The following is a 21,816-nucleotide window of genomic DNA, read 5'->3' as shown; positions in this document are numbered from 1 at the left end:
TCAGCCCCCCCTTGACGAACCCCCCCAAATTTTCAAGGGCTGCTCAGAAACAAAATGTTCCATTTTCCTGAAAATTTCAGCCAATTCCGTCCACAAACGCCAAATATCTATATATATATATATATATATATATATATATATATATATATATATATATATATATATATTACCTACTGGCGGTCGCCAGTAGGTATATATAGTTAGGATTTTTTCTCTATGGGTTTTTTGAAAATTCTATGTCTAATAACTTTGGCGTTTGTGGACGGAATTGGCTGAAATTTTCAGGAAAATGGCACATTTTGTTTCTGAGCAGCCCCTGAAAATTTTGGGGGGGTTCGTCAAGGGGGGGCCGAGAAAAAAGGGGGGTCCCAAAACGCGTTTTTCCCATGTTAATTTCCATAGGGCGGTTGGCCTCACTTTTAGCCCGAACGGCTGAATGGATTTGCACGAAACTTGGCAAAATTGTAGGGACTGGTAGCCCGATGTGCCTTTTGTAGGTCTCAATATATGTGCTCCAGTGGAGTTTGAGAAATTAACGTTTAAAAAAAGATATATATCTGTAACAGCGGACTGGGCAGCGGCCCAGGACGCGTACTTGTCGCGCAACGGAGCTTTGTGAAGCGAAGCTGATTGGTTCTCCGGCGTCTGTCAACATTCCAAACAGTCCGTAGCGGCCGCCATCTTGTCTCTCGGTAGGATCGAGAGACAAGAGGAGGTCAAAACAAAGGGGGAAATAACTATAAGGGGGCATAGTAGATCCTCGCTGACCCCCTAGGTTTGATGTGGAGGTTTTAAAAGGGCCCCGCGGGGCAAAAAAAAATAATAATAATAATAATCGAACGGCTGAATGGATTTGCACGAAACTTGGCAAAATATTAGGGACTGGTAGCCCGATGTGCCTTTGCTAGGTCTCAATATATGTGCTCCAGTGGATTTTGAGAAATTAACGTTCAAAAAAAGATATATATCTGTAACAGCGCTCCGCTTCGCGTAACGGAGGTTTGCGAAGCTGATTGGTCATTTTGTCACTGGGCTATAGTTGGGCTACATCTGGCTGATATTTGGGCTACATTTGTTTTTTTGTGTGTCTGGCGGCCATCTTTGGGCTACATTGGGCTACATTGGGCTTCATTGGGCTACATTCGGCTAATTAGCAAATAGCTCATCGCAAACTAGGAATGGTAAAGAATCGCTATTTATTCCTTAAAGTTCGCTATTTAGGAAATGCAAAAAACTTTGATGATACATATGGCGGTTCATCTCTAACAAGATAAGAAGCATAGGGATACATTTATGATGACTGGCGCATCACCAGGGATGTGTTAGTCATTCTGTGCCGCTGTTCCGTCACCTATGGTGTGCTGCATTTACAATGCGGCGCATCATGGGGCAAAAACAGCACAGATGCGTGATGTATCTGTGCCGTAAAGGTGGCGCATTGCTGGAGTTGTATCGCAAGTGTGATGAAGCTCCAGCAAGGGTCGGGGGTGCCCCTGTCGCAGGGTTTCTGTTCTCACACAGAACTGTGGACAGAGGATTGGAACCTCGGCGAATGCATTGCTGGAGTTGTATCGCAAGTGTGATGAAGCTCCAGCAAGGGTTGGGGGTGCCCCTGTCGCAGGGTTTCTGTTCTCACACAGAACTGTGGACAGAGGATTGGAACCTCGGCGAATTAGGGTGTCCCAAAACTCACGTTAGTAATGAAAAACTCCTTAGCAAGCTAGGTACAGTGTCACATTGGATATAACAAACTCTCAATGTTTAGACAATCCAGAATATGAACTTATAGTACCTCAGGATACGTGGAACTCATGAACAGTCGGTCGTTATAGATTTCTTAGAAACCAGAACATGGAGTTAAGAAGAACAGATGTGTATTTGAAATGTTTATTTACTAATGCCGTCTTCTCAGGCGTAGTACCTTAGATAATAAAAGTACACATATTATCAGTAGCAAAATTACCAGCATAGTTACTAGTACATAAAAAGTGAATGGTGATAGTATGTTAACATGCTGTAAATGAATAAGAGTTAGCAACACTTATAAGCAGCCGCGGGCCGTGGAGGGAGTTACGGTGAGGCAGGGAGGCGGGGAGGGGGAGGGGCAGGGTGGAGAATACAAGTACACATATTATCAGTAGCAAAATTACCAGCATAGTTACTAGTACATAAAAAGCGAATGGTGACAGTATGTTAACATGCTGTAAATGAATAAGAGTTAGCAACACTTATAAGCAGCCGCGGGCCGTGGAGGGAGTTACGGTGGGGCAGGGAGGCGGGGAGGGGGAGGGGCAAGGTAGAGAGGGCTCCACCCTGCTTCTCCCCCTCCCCGCCTCCCTGCACCATCGTAACTCCCTCCACGGCCCGCGGCTGCTTATATCTCACCCTCCCTAATACACATATTATATTATTTGCTAAGAAGGTCTCTTTGTGTTGGTTTAGGGCGTGCCCATACTTTAGTGTCTTAGATTTGAAGGAATCACATCAGCATACACCAGCTCTCTCTTCATGTGAACCGCATCAACTGTTGTGTATGTGTGTTCGGCAAAGCAATATAAAACCCGCCTCATGCCCAGAATTGGCAGAAGTTGCACTTATGTTATGAGTATGAAGTCGTGGAGATCAGACCTCATAACAATTCTGTATCGTGTTGTTCTTGAAACTTTAGCACTCGCTGTACAGATATAGTTTAACAAGCAAAGCAGATAGTAGAGCAATAACATATTATTCTCATGTAAACCACGATGAACTACTAGGTGGAAAGCTAAAGCAACAACTAAGTGTCGTGTGCAGAAGTTGCAAAAAAGGAAAAATGGCGTTTAAACCGGTAATGAGCCCATGCTAACTTAACACGGTGTAAAGATATCCAGGACCTAGATGACACCTCCCCATGATCCGGAAACGAACTGAATAAGATAATAGAAGTGCCATCTCATGAGAGCAGATTGCAAGTTTATATGTGGACGGTCAGCAAGGTAAAGCATTAAAAACTAGGAAAATTTAATGCTAAAGAAAAATAAAACAGCCAAGTACTTTATCGAGTCTTAAGCCAATAGGCAAGGTAAATAATAAAAACTTGACAAATAAGTCAATGAATTGTCAATGAAATGCTAGTACTCAGCATATCAAACATGAAAAAGGTCTATGACATAACTGTGTATGCAAAATAAGCTGCAACAGCCTCCAATAGGAAGTCACCGTCTTCATCCGAAAACAGTTCAGCCATCCAATTTAAAAGCGGAAAAGAACATACGTGCTCTCCCAGCACCGGATCCTCTATCACCATCAGAGGACAGCTCGGTGGGTTTTCAAGAAAGCTCTGTTCCAAGAAAGACTGTGCTGCCGCCAGTAAATTCCAGGGACCAAGTAGTCCATGCATCAATGCCACAGCCATAATCCTTTCGCCAGGACAAACCAACTCGTGAGTAATGATAGGAGTCATCAGCTGATTAAAGTCGACGTCAGGAGAAACCGGTCCGCAGAGACACAAATCAATGGCCCAATCGAAATCACAGGTCAGGCAGTGAAATACAGGCTGGACACAGGTGAAGTAGGAGAATCGAAAAGATAATCCATATGCCGTGCTTAATATCGCCAACGGCATTGTGCCATAATATTCTAGCATGCGATTGCGGAACAGTGTCAGCAGCTGCAGGGTGGGAGGTTGCATAGGAGGGACATCCATATTTAAAAATGTAAAAAAGCACAAGAGCGTCCGCTGGTAATGCAAGTAAAAATGCCAATCCACGAACCAGAGTGGAGAAAATAGAATGAAAGGAAGCAGGGATGACTCCAAAGATTTTCTCAAATGAAGTCACGAGACCACTGGTAACAACTTTAAAAAAGTGCGCCAGGGACTTTGTGGAGGATGCGTTAAAGATAGTCGGAAACATGTTGCTGAAATTGAAAGGCAAATCTTAATTGAAAAGGGTGTGCACCTCTGTACGGGTGTTCGCTATGTGAAGTACGAAAGTTTCACGGGCCGAACTCAAGGCCACCTCTCTCTGAGACAAAAGAGCTCTTATTCTTGCCATGCCGTTGAAACGTGTCCCAAGGTTGGTATTTGTGGCCAGATTGAAAACTCCCTATGTTCATGTGTGGGAGGAAATAGAACATTTCTGCAGCAAATAACCCGTTCACTTACTGTTACGATAAAAGGAATACTTTTAATTAACTCAGAACAATCTTCATTATTGAGCATCAAATAACTACCATTTTCCAACAACTTGAACGTGGGGATGATAGCAGGAACTGGCGTGCCTTGCAACACGCAAGCCATATTTGGTCGGTGTTTGTTGCATGAACCGTGTAACTGTATGTGCCTACACATTAGTGAATGATCTGGCGTCTCAGTGCATTCCTCTCCATTCAGATAAACTTCTTGATCATCTTTGAAACATCTGTATGTGTATGGAAGCGACCAGACCTCATGAAGAAAAGCACTACCTAAAGGTTCATAACGACCTATTGGTATATATTTCATACAATTTGAAAACTTATATAAAGCAAAAGGCAGCGTTATTAAACCGTGGATAAGGCATGTTGCCAAAAAACCCGCAATCCTCTGCTGATGATGTCACTGAGCATGTCATGAATGATGTAATATGTGACATCATCAGCAGTGGATTACGGGTAATAGTATCTCTAGTTTACTCCCCTATAGCTGTCTTTCTTTTAACATAAGTGTCTGTTTCCTTCCCTTATACTTACTGTTTTTGGTTCGCTTCCGGTTCGCGTACCGGCGAGCGAACTGGGAAGCGAACTAAGAGAAATAGAGGTTGGCACAGTTCCAAATATTGTACCAATTTTTTAATAACGGGGAGGTAGTTCTGAAAAGAACTTTTTTTTTTATTTTTCTGAACATTTTTTTACTGTTTTTGAATTTTTCGGAACAGTTTTATATTTTTTTGGGTTTTTCTTGGAGGGGGCAATGAAAACGATTCATTGTAAAGGGCTCAACAGGAGCAACAAAACAAAAAAAAGAAGTATTTATTATTTTGGGCGTTTCGTACAAACTTGCATATGATAGTCAATAGCTCTGTTGATCAGAGTGATGCTTTTTTCTCCGTAGGAAATGAATCCATCGCAAAATACGCAGATGTGTTTTACATCACCAAATCTCATTTGTATATTTGGCACCATCTCCCTGCCCTCTGGTCCCGTTACTTCCGGTACAACAGATCTTCTGGCCATAATAGGGAGATTATCTAGGTCGTTCCGAAACTGTGCAGCACTGTAGTTGTTAGGATGCCACCTAGTCATATGGCGATGCATTTTGTAGTTTCCGAAACTGTATTTTTTGTCGGTCCCTCTGGACAGTCTATCTTGACATATAAGGCAAGTTACGTATCTTGCATTTACTTTTTTCTGACCTTTGGGAATTTTAAAAAATTGCCAAATGAAGTTTTCTTTCCGGTGAGACGTCCTGGGCTGCTCAGGCAAAAACTGCCTCTCTTCGTGCTCGTCCTCCTGTTCCTCTTCTTCTTCTTCTTGTTGAATTATAACTTGAGCAGGTGGTCCACTCTTCCTTGGATGTGGTGGAGGTGGTGGGGAAGCACCAGCTGAAGCTACTAAAGAAGCCATTGCTCAGTGATCACAAAGGGTCTTTCTCTCACAATGATGAAAGTCAGAGTGAGGAAAGAAGGAGGGATTTTCATCATTTGGGAAAAACAAGAGTTCTCAACCAATCAAAAGTGTTCATTTTAGATTATATGACCTAGTCTTACATCATTAGGAAACCAAAAGTGAAATGAACCAATGAAAAGTGTTATTACCAAGTCACATGACTTGCTGTGTTTATGTTAAGCGCTTTGCAGGGCCTCCCGGTTTGCTTCCAGAAACCTGCGCTTTGCGACTCGCTTCGCGTACCAGTTCGCTAACGTAGTACGTCATATGACGTATCACGCGACAACGTGAAACGTCATGCGGACGGGAGGCGTCACGATGTTGTTTTGTAACGCGGCACTTGCGGTAAAGAAACGTTTACCGGCTCGCGGTCTATTTCGCGGCATCAAGGTCAGCTAACGGGAAGCTTCCCGATTTGCGAAGCGGGAACGAACAAAAAAAAATATTTAAAAAAAAAATTATTCATAAACATATAAAATATATTTTTGGATTTAAAGAAGAATACATTTTACAGCTACAGATATTAGCTGTTAAAAAACCAATGAAATTCACAGAAAAAAACATAGGTTATGGACCATATATAGTTAGGAATTAGCATTTACAAAACCTTGAAAATTCACTGAAAAAACCATAGGTTATAGACCATATATAGTTAGGAATTAGCATTTACAAAACCTTGAAAATTCACTGAAAAAACCATAGGTTATAGACCATATATAGTTAGGAATTAGCATTTAAAAAACCTTATTTTACTCACACAAAACCATTGAAATTCCATATATAGTTAGTTGCACTAACTATATATCGCGCACCCGCAATCCACTGCTGATCATGTCACATATTACATCATTCATGACATGGTCAGTGACATCACTGATGACATCACTGATGACATCTCAAATGACATCACTGATGACATCACTGATGACATCTCAAATGACATCACTGATGACATCACTGATGACATCTCAAATGACATCACTGATGACATCACTGATGACATCTCATTTGACATTACTGATCACATCACTGATGACATTATTCATGTGATAATACGATAAACCTCTTCAGACTCTAATATAACCTTAGATACACTCAGTGTAAACAGACACTCATAGACTGTCACTCATCCATGGAGTTACTCAGACACTTAGTAAGTCATGCAAAGAATCAATCACACCTCCATTTCCTCAACTATACAGTTATACACACCTTACTTATTCAAACATATACTAAAACATATTTACTCACTTATACAATCCTGGATACAAGTTCACAATGATCCATACAGCCACTCACACATTCACTGGCTCTTATGCACAGTTATTTATATATGGTAACTCTCACATGTACTGTGTTTTACATATGTACTTACTTTGACATGTAGCACTGAGATATCCATTCACTCACCAATACACTCATGCACACAGTCAACCGCCCATACAGCTGTTTCCACATGCACTTTTGAACCCATACATCCAGTCAATCAACTGCTCACACATCTATGCAGAGAGTGATACACCTCCCAGCCACCCACACACACACTCAGTCTCCCATACAAATGCTTGGGCAACCAATCAATAACCCATACAGTTAATCATATAGCTAATGATCAACACATGCAGCAGTTTACAGAACAACAGACATAATGATGCACAAATTAAGACAGTTTAGTCACTAACCCATGCACTCAGTGAGACACATTTAATCAGTCACTCATACAGTCAGCCATGCCCCTACTAAATCCTTCATCAAGACACTTATACATCCATTCATTCTTCAATATGTAAGACATATTTTAACTTTACAGAATTATACAGTCACTGGATGACGTCATCAGTGATCTCATCAGTGATGTCATTTGAGATGTCATCAGTGATGTCATCAGTGATGTCACTGACCATGTCATGAATGATGTAATATGTGACATGATCAGCAGTGGATTGCGGGTGCGCGATATATAGTTAGTGCAACTAACTATATATGGAATTTCAATGGTTTTGTGTGAGTAAAATAAGGTTTTTTAAATGCTAATTCCTAACTATATATGGTCTATAACCTATGGTTTTTTCAGTGAATATATATATATATATATATATATATATATATATCCTGGACACTCGAACCACTTCCAACTTCCGCCGTGGCGGTTTGGCGAGGAAAGAGACACAGAACACACAGTTTAAGGGCAAGAACTCTTCCGTTTATTCGACCCCCAACACAACGCGTCAATTACATAGTAAGTGAGGCAGTTGATATTATTAGCATGAGCTCGTTTAAAATGTCTGGCCACCGGATAAGTTGCATCACTGTGGATGATTGCCCTTATATGCTGCAATATCCTGACGTGCACCTGCTGCTTAGTACTACCAATGTAGTTTAGCCCGCAGGTGCACGTCAGGACATATACAGCATACTCAGTCTTGCAGTTGTATGACCCTTGAATGGAAAGAGGATCTATACTAAATGGGGTGGTATACTCAGTTTTATTACACCCGAATTTACATGCTCTCCATGTTATGCATTTTTTGAACCCCTTTACAGGTCCCAGCCAAGATGTAACTTTCTTTATTTCAGGCGATACCCTGTCAAGAACTGTACCCATAGTGCTACCTCTCCTGAAGGTAATGATAGGGTTATCTGCTAGCCTATCCTGGAGGATATTGTCAGTAAGCACTATAGGCCAGTGTTTGTTAATTATGCTTCTTACCTTATGTTCCTCCCTGTTGTACGTCGTAATCAATCTGGGAGTATTTTTGATTTTATATTCAGCCGTAGTATCGGGGATTAGGGATGTATTCTGCTCTTGACTAAAGAGGCTATTTCTAGATCTTGTGCTAGCCTTCTCCATAGCCTCTGTGAGAATTGTATCCAAATACGCCCTTATTTTTAGCCTGCTGACCAGCTCAGATTGACAATTCTTAAAATCTACCTCATTGCTACAAATCCCCTTCAACCTAAGGATTTCTCCGTAGGGAATACTGGCAATGAGGTGTCTTGCATGTGAGCTGGTCGCATGTAAGGTAATATTGCCAGAAGTGGGTTTCCTGTATAGGGTACTCTCAATTTTCTCATCTTTGACATACAGCCTTACATCTAGGAATTCCATTTCTGTTGTGTGAATATGGGAAGTGAATCTGAGATTAAGAGTATTGTTGTTAATTCCTTTATAAAGCTACAAGCTTCCTCTTTCGAACCCTTCCACAGAATGAACACATCATCTATGTATCTCAAGTATGACACAATATGTGTATCGTAGAGTGCCCGATGGGTGGTTTTGAGGACCTGCTCCTCCCTCCAGCCAACATGCAAGCATGCGTAGCTGGGGGAGAAGCAGGCCCCCATTGCCACACCTCTTATTTGCTTGTATAAATCTTTATCAAACAGAAAAAAATTATTATGTAGGCACCAACTTATAAGCTCTACAATCACTTTGTTATGTTCATACAATGTACTGGATCTTGATTCTAAAAAATGTTTGACCGATATAATGCCTTGTTCATGATCTATGCACGTATATAAAGACTCTATATCAAGAGTGACAAGCAATAAATCATCTGTCCGCCTTAATTTCGCATTTTTTGGGAGAAAGTCACCAGTATCCTTCACATAGCTAGGCAACTCCTTTACCAAGCTCTGTAGGAAAAAATCTATATACTGGCCCACATGCTCCCCAAGACTATTAATGGCGGAAATAATCGGTCTCCCTGGGATTGGGAAAACATTTTTATGAATTATTGGAATTAAATATAAGATGGGCAGTACAGGAAATTCATTATACATACATTTCTGCTCCTCCATAGAGATAAGGCCCTGTCTTCTCCATAATGCAAGATGTTTCTGTAAGGTGCTTTTGGCCTTGTCATACTCTTTTGCACTAGATCTCCTATAACAGCTCTCTTCACTGAGCTGCCTCTGTGCCTCTATGACATAATCTTTTCTTGGCCACAAAACAAGATTACCACCCTTATCGGATTTTTTAATTACCACATCCTGATTTTTTTCAAGTTTGTTCACCAACTCTACATATGCTCTTTTTAAAAAAAATAGTTTTCTCTCCTTTCTATTTTTATGAACAGTATGATTTAATTTTTTTCAGATCATTAATAACTATGTTGTGAAATACATCAATACTGTCCTTTGGCATGAGGGGTACAAAACATGATCTCGGCTTAAAAGGGCTAATCCCAGCACCTTTTTGGATGTGATTTATTTTGCCTAGTCTTTCTTGAGTAGCTATATCAATATTAGACTCTGTAGTAACTGTTCCGTTTGTTTCTTCATTTAAATCATTGGCCAACAGTAAAATAGGAATGTCTGATGCTGCTAAGCTAGGCGCAATGTTTTCCTCTTGTGACTCCTTTGTACCATCATTGTCTTTATATGCTTTAAGGGCAAAGAATTTCTTAAGTTTCAGTTTCCTGATGTAACAGTACACGTCAATTCTCGTGCGTGCATAATTGAAGCTGTCCCCTGGGCAATAATTGAGACCTAAGGCGAGAAGTTGTTGTTCCGCCTTGGTAAGTGTGACTGTTGACAGATTTACCACACTATTATCTTCTATCACCGTTTCCTCTGCTGCCAGTGCGTTTTCTTTTTCGTATTTTTGTTTGGATCATTTGCGCTGTTTGCGTCTCCTTTTTGTTCTTCGGCACTTGCGGCTTTTTTCTGCATAGGTCGAACTGTCTGGAATCTGGCCTCTACTAAAAAATCTAATTCTTGCCCTACATTTAACACGGTCTTTCTTCCAGCCTTAGGCACAGACTCCGTACTTGATTCACTTGTTAAAGATATTGTATCCAAGCTGGAGGTGTCTTCATTTGCCTGTGCCTCATTCCTTGTATCCTTGCTTTTGATTTTTTCATTGTACTGTTGTCTTTTAATTGGATCGAATTTGCGGGAAAAAGTAAAGATCTGGCCGTTCTCGTGATCTTGCAGATCCCGAGTAAATTTGATGGCTTTTCTTATTTTGATTTTCTCCTCATGTTTCTTTACTCTTTCCTGCATTGCTTCTTTTAGTTTGATAATTTGGTCCGTTGTTTCAATTTTGTCCAATTTTTCAATGATTATTTCAATCTCTTTCAATATTTCCAATCTATCGATATGAGCATACTTAATTAAAATCCTGACAAGGTTCATGGAAGCATCCAGATTACTCTCCTCCCACTCCCGTAACATCTCGTCGTTTGGTTTGTCAAAACTGGGTGCCAGGAGAATACGTAACCCCCTCGGCACCCTCCCGACTTCAGCATACTTCGAGAGAGATCGGTGCTCCCACCATTTAGTAATCTCTAGCTTCCGCTTTCGTTCCAGATCGTTCAACAGGTTTTTAACATCCGAGTCTTTGTCATTTCCAATGATGGCAGTAGGCAAACTATTAGTTGAGGTGCTTGGCCGATTACCAAACAGTTCCTCTGCCGCCAATTCTCTTTCCCTCATTTCTGCAATAGACATGCTGGGTCTTTAAATATTACGTACTTCGTGCAGACAAGCTTCCTTGCTACTATCATGCACGTCCAAGCCTTTTTAAACTGATTCTCTTCTCCTACGAAATCTTGTCTTATTAAACTCACCGGCTCTCTGCGCTTTCCCACAGGCCAGCCGACCTGGATAATCGCGTCTTCCTCACGGTAGTTGCTTATTCTTCACGAGACGCAGGGGGCAGCTGTAACAAATCCGTCACGGATCCCTGTGCCACATCGGGTAAAAACAGCCGCCAGCTTACGAAGAGGAGGTCTGGGAACGAAGGCAACCGTTCCTTCGTCAAATTAGATCCTGGACACTCGAACCACCTCCAACTTCCGCCGTGGCGGTTTGGCGAGGAAAGAGACACAGACCACACAGTTTGAGGGCAAGAAATCTTCAGTTTATTCAACCCCCAACACAACGCGTTTCAAGCCCTGAAGCCCTTGTTCACGTGTAAAAGCTGTGCAAAACGCCAGCTTACTTTTAAAGTTTAAAAGTAAACACACCCCCTGTTTGACATCACAGGTCACATGGTAGTATACATAAACAACAGACTGCTCGTTATCCGTTGTACTGATATATAAAGATCAGACATAGCATCTAAACAACACTTATCGCACATTATTATTTAAAATACATGTAAATACTAATAAACACATGTGTATGTGCAAATAAGTAATATTAGTACCATTTGTTAACATTTTTCTCTTTTAGTTGGATCAATCCAACCTATGCCCATAACGAACAGTCATTAATGCCTAACAAGTTTCTAACTGGATATATACATATACATACACACAGATACAGTAGGCCTTTAAACATATGTACAGGCACACATATTCATACATTTTACAACGCTACGTTTACTTCACATAATCGATGGCAGGACCTCCACCCTATGCACCCTGCCTTTTGTCCCATCGTGTCTCCCCTCTGCTGGGAGCATGCAGCCAAGCTGCTCTTGTGCTGCCTGAGAGAAACAGAATATATTGCTTATTTTTTTTCGTTCTTCTGATGCGCCCGTGTAAGGAGAGCATACCTTCCAATTCTCCTTACAATTGCAAGTACCTGACCAATGTCCCAAAAACTGGGACATTTATTCAAAATAAAAAAATGTGCCAGGATAGTCCGCAGAAAACTGGTACTGTCCCGGGAAAACTAAGGGGCATATTACCAAGGGCCTTATCGCCGCTTTAGCGGGAATTTTCCCCGCTAAAGTGGCGATAATTTTATCGCCCTATTACCTAGCTGTCGCTAACACCAGTTAGCGACAACTAATAGGCATTAGCGGGCATTTAGGTGCCCACTATGCATGTCAGCGATAATTATCGCTAATGACATGCAAAGTGGGCATGCCAAGATGTTAGCGACTGGAAACAGTCGCTAACATCGCTATCACCTATTACCAACTTTTGGAAATAATCGCGCTAAGCGCGATTATCTCCAAAAGCGAACGCCTGCCCAGAGCAGTTCTTAGCCATGTTATCCAATGGAAGGTGGATAACATGGCTAAGAGCATTGTCACGATAATGCATTAATATCGCTGATTTTATAGCGATATTCATGCATTTCCCACAATTTTTACCGCTTTTGAGATAAACCTTGATAATATCAAGGTATCTCAGCTGTAAAAATCATCGCAGCGCGGCGATATTTTAATACCCGCTAACCAAGCTTAGCGATAATTATCGCTATAGCTTGTAATATGCCCCTAAGACTTTTGTTCACACTAGTTAAATAATTCTCTTTACGCACCACAGATGCACTATAACAGGCACTCGGCTCGGGACTGAGTCAGCGCAGCCGTACACAAAAATCGTTTCCCCATGCTTTCCATTCTGCACGTCAGTTTACACCTGCATTATTATTATTGTTACAGATTAGGATTACTGGTTGTAAGTAGTCCTGCGCATCTCTTTGGGGACTTATGAATGTGTCCTTGTGTAATGCAACTGGTGTTTATATAAAGCACCGCAATACCTTCGGGTCGAGTTCATGCTATATAAAGCTGCAAAAAAAAGTAAATGTTAGAAATCTCTTATACCAAGAATGGTAATGGCATTTTAATGCCTTCTACACATTTTCTTTGCTGAGAATCAACTCCCTTGCATTTCATTTAACATTTCCTCATTATAGAAAATTTTTTCCTGGCATGCTGATTGCTGCAATGTAAAAAGGGAAGTTGGAGTGCTATAACCAATCTGCTTGGTGTTACGTTTTATCAACAGGCAGCAAGGGAGAACGCGGCGAGCAGGGAACCACTGGAATGAAAGGTGAGAGACTTTCCATTTTATGTTCTAAAGTTTTCAGTTCAGTAAGTTTAGTCTCGAAGGAATAACCAGTGTTGGCAGTCACTACTACTGCGATGCCCTTAAGGTATGAAAGTTCAGTTTTGTTGACTTCATACTTTAATTTCGAAGTTCATATTGACAGAAAAATAATGTTCCTTTATGGAGAAGAACACAAAAAATATTCATAAATATTAATTTTCTGACTCGATTTTTTGTTCTTTTTTTTTTTATAAATGCGAAGCGTAAAAGTTTTTCCGTAGTAAAGGCAACAAAATGAAGAAGAAAACTTTATATGTTAGACTGACGCAAGATAAAATAAAAGCCAAGCCAAGGCAGTGCCATCTTTTCTGTTCTGTATGACATATTTATCTCTCCAAGCTATCGAGAAGGTTAGTTATGCTGTTTACATTGTTCTATGTGTGTAACCTCAGCGGTACCACCTCAAAGTAGAAGTATTTGGCAGCCACTAAGTCATCCAGGTACATTAATTACACATTTTCCATCTTTCTCAGCACCAGTTCCTAGACCCTCCTACTACATGCTACTGAATTCATATGACATTGTTACTTAATTAACCTAATACTAACTGAAATTATAACTCTCACAAAAAATTTAAATTAAATTGAATTTCGATAAATAATTTTCCATAGAATAAGGACAATACATAGCCATACTTTTAATTAAGTTTAATTAGGTTAAAAAGTCAGGGTATCAGCTATACAATATGCTCAGTACTATTTTCAAATGCAATCTTAACATTGACGTTAGTCAATCCAGAAATTAAGTTAGTCAATCCAGCAGTGAACTGTTCCAAATTTTGCAATTAGGACTTTTGGCACTTTGACCCTATATACTATTAGTGTCCATTAAAAAAAAAAATAAAGAAAAAAAACGCTACAGGGCTTGGAGAACCATAGAGGATGATTTTACATCCTTTAGTGCTATATTATTGACAGGCTCCCCGCTCATTTTGCACCAAAAACACCCTACCCGATCCATGACGAGTAGGGACAACTATTGAACAATACCTTCCTGCTTGACTCTACTCATCTACCTGGGGCACTCTATTTGAACTCAACTAACTTTATAGCCCACATTCCAGATAGTCACAGATATGTAAGAATGCCATGCTAAGGCGGGGGAGCGTCGCCCCACTGCGCTCTGCAAGCAGTTGAAAGGAAAACTAAAATGATAATAACCTGCGTTATTTAGATTTTCCATTTCCTGGTGAGGCCGTGAGGGGTGGGGTTGGAGTGCCACAGAGGGCCTGGAGGAGGACTGATTGCTCTACTCTAAAGTGTACATTACTGTTTGGCCGGTTTTCCTAGGCCGCCCATAACAGTCATGCACAATTTGCATGTTCTGCACCCAGAATGCATGACAGCCTGGGTGCAGAACATGCCCAGGCCCCCATTCCCCGTCTTAACACCGAATCACAGTGCTCAGACAAATCACAACGCTGCACTGCAGTGTTGTGATTGGCTAGGGGAGTCAGGAGCCGGGTGTTTCCTGGTTCCTACTTCAAAGGCGGAGGCGAACAGACTGAGAGGTGGCGGCTGGCCGGGTTGCCGGCCTAAAGGTAAGTGTTGTTTTTTTTCTTTCATTTACAACCCCCTCCTCCCCCCACTCCACCACCCCCGGTTAGTAGCACCCTTAACTGCTGTCAAATCATAGTAATATTCCCCATGTCCATTGCTCTCAACCACTCAGGGACTCTCCTGGATTTTTTTCCCAAAACATTCGCCCAACTCGGGGCCAGATTCAAGAAGGTAAACTTTCACTTTTGTGTGTAACTTTACGACTGTGAAGACCCTGCATTTAGGGGAGAGAACTTTGCATATAAGAAGATAGTCAAGTCAAATGTTATTGTTTTAATCAATTAAAACCATAACAATCTTTACAAAAAGGTATAAACACATTCCTTTTACGGATGTGTTTTAAAATTAATCTAAGAGGATACATATTTCAAGTTGTGCATCATTTCTTAGAAGTTAAAAAATTTTTTAAAGAAAAGAGGAATTGTTTACAACTTTAATAAACGTGGGCTAGGCATCCTCCACACTGATTATGTCATCACTGCATCCTAAAGTTTGTGGTTGAGGGAATAATTTTGTGCATACTATCACTAAACATTCAACAGTGGAGGTAAGCGTGTGTTAAAGAGACATTTCTGCTCCGGGGGTAGAAACGAGGGGGAATTGAACAGTGCATTTTAAAGTGCAACGATTTAAAATTTCAGCTAGCCAACCATCAAAAGTGTTCTTTCCTTCAGTCCCTTTATAATTTTCCAACACCGCAATTGGATTATTTGTGCCGGTCAAGCATCATTACTGGCTTTTTCTTGGTCTTTGCATATTTTCGATCAGCATATTTAAAGACAAAACATTGAACTAAAGTTTGTGTTAGCTGACCGTCAAACATGTTCTTTTCCTCAATCTTTTACAAGTTTTTCCATCTGTGTCCGCGGGTTGTTCATGGGAGTCAAATATCATCACTGTACTTTTTTGCATAGTCCATTGCACGTTTTCCATCAGTAAGCAAGGTATCCTTTGGGCTATTCATGACAAGCTGTTTCCAAAACCTTTACAAATTTACAGTTTAGTAGTGGATTTCCAAGGTTGAAACAGGCTATTAAGGCTTCCCTGCATGTACGTTGTTATGTTTATTACCCATTGCTTTCCTCTAATGTATTGCAAGCGCGCTATGTTTCCTGCACGCGCGACCTGCCGGTGCATTGTGACGTCAGGGTGTTCTACCTGACCACCGGCAGGTTGACAGTTGATATGGCAGTTGCTATTGAGTGGTGATTGCATCTAGACGTGCCCTTGGTGTCAGGACTTTACTTCAATAAAGATCTTACCTCTTACCTGCTTTACTGGTCATCTTTACATACGTAAATATCTGTCATTAAAACAGGTTTTTAAGTGCTGTTGTCTGGGCCTTTGGAGTCCTGGACAGACACAGATCAGATGTATACGGTCTTCTTTCTTATACTTATTGGAGAAAAAACACCTAGGCAACTAACGGTCTCTACAATATATGAGACCTAGTTAAACACAAGCATGATATTTGTAGACTCAGTGTACAATTCAAATCAGTAAATAATCGTTTTATTGATATAAATCATTTAAAACGTCCATTGTAGGTTCTTCAATAATTGTATTTTCCCTGCCCTAGGAACCTACATTAGTAGCCAGGGGTCCTTGTTTTTTACTTCTTTCTTATCATTGCAGTGCCTGCATACTGTCTGACCAGTGTATTTCCATGGTGGCATGGACAGGAATCTATGTTTTATGCATGTTGGGAAAGGAATAGGCATGTACGGGGTGGCAGACAGATTGATGTAGTGCTTTATTACCATTCATGCATGCGAACGGGTACTGAATTTATTTTTGTCCTCTTGCAAGGAGATCATTGTTGTAGTTCTATTTGTTGCCCCTCTGAAAGTATTGCATGTCACAACTGATGCTCATAATTCTGTGAGACATAATTGTTTGATGTAATTATGCAAGTACTTATGATATTCCGATGATTGATTATGTTGAAGTTTTGACCGTATGGCTTGATTTAGGTAATTTTAGGAATTGCTGATTTCATACCAATGCCATTCTGAAGGTATTGTATGTCACACAAGAGTGAAGAAATAACATTCAACCTCAAAATAATATGTGAGGTGGAAGAAAAACAGACACAAAGGGATGAGACAATACAATTTAAGAACCCTCACTCACCAACCTAGTGGTGACATGGTTCATCACTGGGTTCCCACTGGAAAGACCTAGGGGTCCATTATGATGACGGGCGGACTTAGTCCGCCCGCCATCACATCGGGACCCGGGACCGCCCGCATTAAGGGCAGGGGTCCCGATCAGGGCATTAGGATGCGCCCGCCACACAGGCGGGCGCATCCTGTATGCGTGCAATTGCGGCGGGCGGAGCAGAAATCTCCGCCCGCTGCCATGTGAAAAGTGCACGTTTAGCTTTTCAAAGTGCAACATGACAGGCACCGCGCGGTGCCTGCCATGATGCACTTTGAAATGCGGGGGGGTACCATAGGTACCCCCCATGTGCAACCCCTCCAAGCCACGGACTCCCAGGGGGCCCGCAACGGGCCCCCGCAGGGAGTCTCCGCATGCCTTTCCGTGGCGGCATTGCCGCCACGGAAATGCAAATTGCAAAGCACATTGTAATATGGCGGGCGGTGTCTACAAGACACCGCCACCATGTTACAGATTTTCCGCCCCGGCCGCTAGGCGACCGGGGCGGAAAACAGGCAGGCGGTGTTTCTCACCGCCACGGTCCCCTCCGCCTTCCTAATATGGCGGAGGGGAATTGTACTGATGATGTCGGGCTGATTTCCTCCGCCAGGCTGGCGGTAGCCACCGACAGCCTGGCGGTGGAAATCTGCCCGACATCATAATGGACCCCCTAGTGTCTTTCCAGTGTGCTTCAACGCCTGCTTACAGCGGAGCTGGTTCTTGTGTGTGTTGAGGGTGTATACCGGCCAAATTTAGCTAGGTGAGTGCAAAAGAAAACTTAAAAAGCGAAAATTCATGACTTTCAACAACTTTATTAATAGTCCGGTTTGCACTGGTTAAAAACAGATTTAAATGGACCCATAGGATAGATCTCAATTGTTAAAGACCCCTAGTCTATAGTGAAAAAGATTGGTCGACATGTTTCTGCTTTTTTGGAGCCCAAGTCGCTCAGCTTTCATCAGGACCACATAATGTGATCCTCCGGTGGTGTACACGCCCTAAGGTGCACCCTGCCGTGAGGATTTCGTGTGAAAAGAAAAAAAGAAAACATTTTTTTCTCCTTTTATTTGTTTAGTATGTATTATACTTACGGCTAGAAGCCGTTCACGACTACTACAGCAATTTTGCTGGAGTCGGGTACAGGAGGAACGTCAGTGTATGTCCTCATGGGCGAACACGGTGAGGTGTTATCTTCACGCCGCATATATTTTTGCAGGCGACTCCCCGCCGAATACCTATTCAGACACCACCGCGGCCCGGTTTATACCTTATATCTTTTTTTCTTTTCACACGAAATCCTCACGGCAGGGTGCACCTTAGGGCGTGTACACCACCGGAGAATCACATTATATGGTCCTGATGAAAGCTGAGCGACTTGGGCTCCACTGGAAAGACACTAGGTCTTTCCAGTGGGAACCCAGTGATGAAGCATGTCACCACTAGGTTGGTGAGTGAGGGTTCTTAAATTGTATTGTCTCATCCCTTTGTGTCTGTTTTTCTTCCACCTCACATATTATTTTGAGGTTGTATGATATTTCTTCACTCTTCTGTTGTTTATTGAAAATAAGGTAAGGGGTGTAATAGTGAATATCCATACCCTTACTCTCCTGTTGTTCTTTGATGGTATTGTATGTCACACCTGATGTCCATAGTTCTGTGAGACGTAATTGTTTGATAGAACTATGGAAGTGCTTACGTGTTCTGATGATTGATCATGTTGAAGTGTTGACCATAAGACTTGATTTAGGGGATTTTTTGAATGGCTGAGATGGTACCACTTGGTACCTCTATCCCTTACTTGCCTTGTTTTTAGCGCAATTACTTGTACCCTGCTTGATTAATAAGCAGTGGTTTTTAACTTGCATTGGGAGCATTAGCAATTGTTGTTGGAAGCTTCTCTTACCTCCTCCGCTACTCGGGACGCTCTCAGCTGAGTATTGACGCTGAGAGTTGGTCCTGATAGAGCGCGCGAGGTCACCCAGCCAATGATTCCGCCGTTTCCGGCTTCTGGGCCCATATACTTTCAATTCACACTATTCATTGACAGGGCGACTTCACGGGCTGCTACCAATTGTGTGTGTTCCCTACTGTTTTCACTCAGTGTACCCAACTTACCATCCACCAACACGGGTACCTATGACTTCAACGGATCAGGGGCCTAGCTGTAAAAGGAAAGGCAGCAAATGCAAATTCAAATGACATTCAATACTGTTGTAAAATGACCACGGACAACTGAAAGTTTTAAAAGCTTTATCTAAAGTTCGTTTAGTTGAGCATTAAATTTACAAGAATAAGGCAATCAATAATCAAGATAACGAAAAGTACATAACTATAGAGAAATAAAGTCAGGGTAATCATTTAAATGCAAATATGAAATGCAAGGGAAAGATGCTATGCATTCACGGCAAAAACTCTTTGTAGAATTTAAGTAGGGCCGTTCTAGACCATATCAGAAAATGACAAACTGCAATGCAAAATATGATTTCTAAAAGGTAGGATAGCATAAGAACAATTTAAGAAATATGCAATTGACTTTTCGTTTCAATAGTTTGTGGCAAAAGCATGGAAAATTAACATGTGCAAGGTGTCCCTTTATTAAAGCAAAAAGACTGAAAAATAGAAAGGTGCAAGTTTTAAAAGAATTTAGAGCAGTATTTACCTAGACTGGTGTGGAAACCAAACCCTGGCCACGGGTCAGTTAAGGACAGGAAACCCTCAAGGAAGGATACCCCTCAAAGGACAGCAGGTGCATAATGGATACCCAGGAAAGACAGGATACCCTCAGATTAGGAATCAGGACAGGACCTCAGGACAGGACAGCAAACCCTCAGGACAGGACCGCTCAGGACAGGACCGCTCAGGACAGGACCGCAAACCCTCAGGACAGGACCGCTCAGGACAGGACCGCTCAGGACAGGACCGCACCCGCAGTTTGGAAGCAACGCCTGCGCTCCACCCTCTCTGCAGCTATCGATCAAGACCCCGATTGGGTCAGCGAACTCCCAGCAAAGTGCTTTACCAGCACTTTAAGGTTTAGTAAAACCTTAGTCTATGGTCAATTTCGGACAGAGTGTTCCGCAGCGCTCTGTATCTTCAGTCACCTATTGAGTACGATGGGTCAGTGACAGGTCAGCTAAACCAGACAAGTCGGACAATTTTCCTAGGTGAACCCAGGGTAGTTATACTGTTTGGGAACGGTGTACCACCTCCCAATGTTGCAAAGTGTCAAAATCCCTCAATTTGGATTGGTCCTAAGATAGGATTTGGGTAACACACCAATCATAACACACTATTTGGATGCTTCATTTACATATCTGGGTACCGCCTAGCGAGATTGGGGTTCCCATGAGAAACTGCATAGAAATACAATAGAGATATTACATTGTTTCGGAATAAGAACACGTGATTCCGCTCAGCCAAGTTCGCAGGTCAGTTCTCAGGAGCATCTTGCCCACCACTGCCAGCTGGCTAAGTTCCATCAGCCAAGGTTGTCAGGTCCCCGAAAAGTCGTACATGCGTAGAAGGGACCTCCAAGATGGCTTTCGGTATAGACAGACCCTCATTTTCCCCGGTACATGAAAAGTAAGCGAAAACAAATTAATACATAAAAATAACATTATGAAAACATATCATTTGGTTTTGTACTTTCAACTTATCACTATAAAATATACTTATGCAGTCTAAATGTTAGCTACATATAACAGGCACAAAGCAGTGGCACGAGCAGTACCACGTTACTAGCAAGGCTATGTATTACGCATGCGCATAAATTTCCCTCCAACTCTGCAGACACGTCAGGACACGTGAGTGTGACTGACGCATGCGCAGTAACTAAATACAAGCGGCGGCCATGCTTTTACGGACATGGATTAAATGCATTAGGAATACACATAGGCAAGCTTCATAAACTTTGCTTAAACTAAACATAAACGTTAGTAAGACGTACACTTATTACCTTGTTACACACTAACGAGGTTCATGAATACAGCAAGTCGCAAAATATGCGAAGCTTTGCTTCATCAATCCCCTCTTTGATGATATTTACTATCATCACAAAATTAAGTGGAACCAGATGCCAACTTTCTTTCACACTTTGTACAACTCTATCTCTTCCAGCAATTTCTCCAGTTTGTCCCTTTCAGTTTTGGTAGGGTGAGAATTCTTCACCTTTTTATAGATCTGATTATTTACTTCTTCCAATTCGAGCTCATCCACACTTCGTTTCACCCCTCTTGCATTCACTTTATACTTTCTGGTGTGTTTACGGCATTTGCAACAGACAAATATGAAAAATAGGATGAGACCTATAATTCCAATTGGCATCAGTACTTTAAACAATAAGCCTTTACCTATATCAGCGAACCAATGACCTACATTTGAGAGACCATCTACCAGTCTCTTCCAGGCACTATCAACCTCGAGTGGTCTGAGTTCCTTTGCCAAATTAGTAATGTTTCTCACATATCTTTTGAGCTGCACACTTTTGTCCGGAATATAAGTGCAACAATGTTGCGCCTTCAACATCCGGCAGACTCCGCCCTCTTTCGCTAATAAGGTATCAAGAGCAAGTCGATTCTGTAAAACCATTGATCTGATCGCAACCATTTCGGTATTGACCAGCAAAAATCCATGAGCTGTCTCAGTTGACAACACATCCACTATAGTGGACAATTTGC

Source organism: Lissotriton helveticus, chromosome 10, assembly GCF_964261635.1.
Source record: "Lissotriton helveticus chromosome 10, aLisHel1.1, whole genome shotgun sequence".
NCBI lineage: Eukaryota > Metazoa > Chordata > Amphibia > Caudata > Salamandridae > Lissotriton > Lissotriton helveticus.
This window is presented reverse-complemented; position numbering follows the sequence as displayed.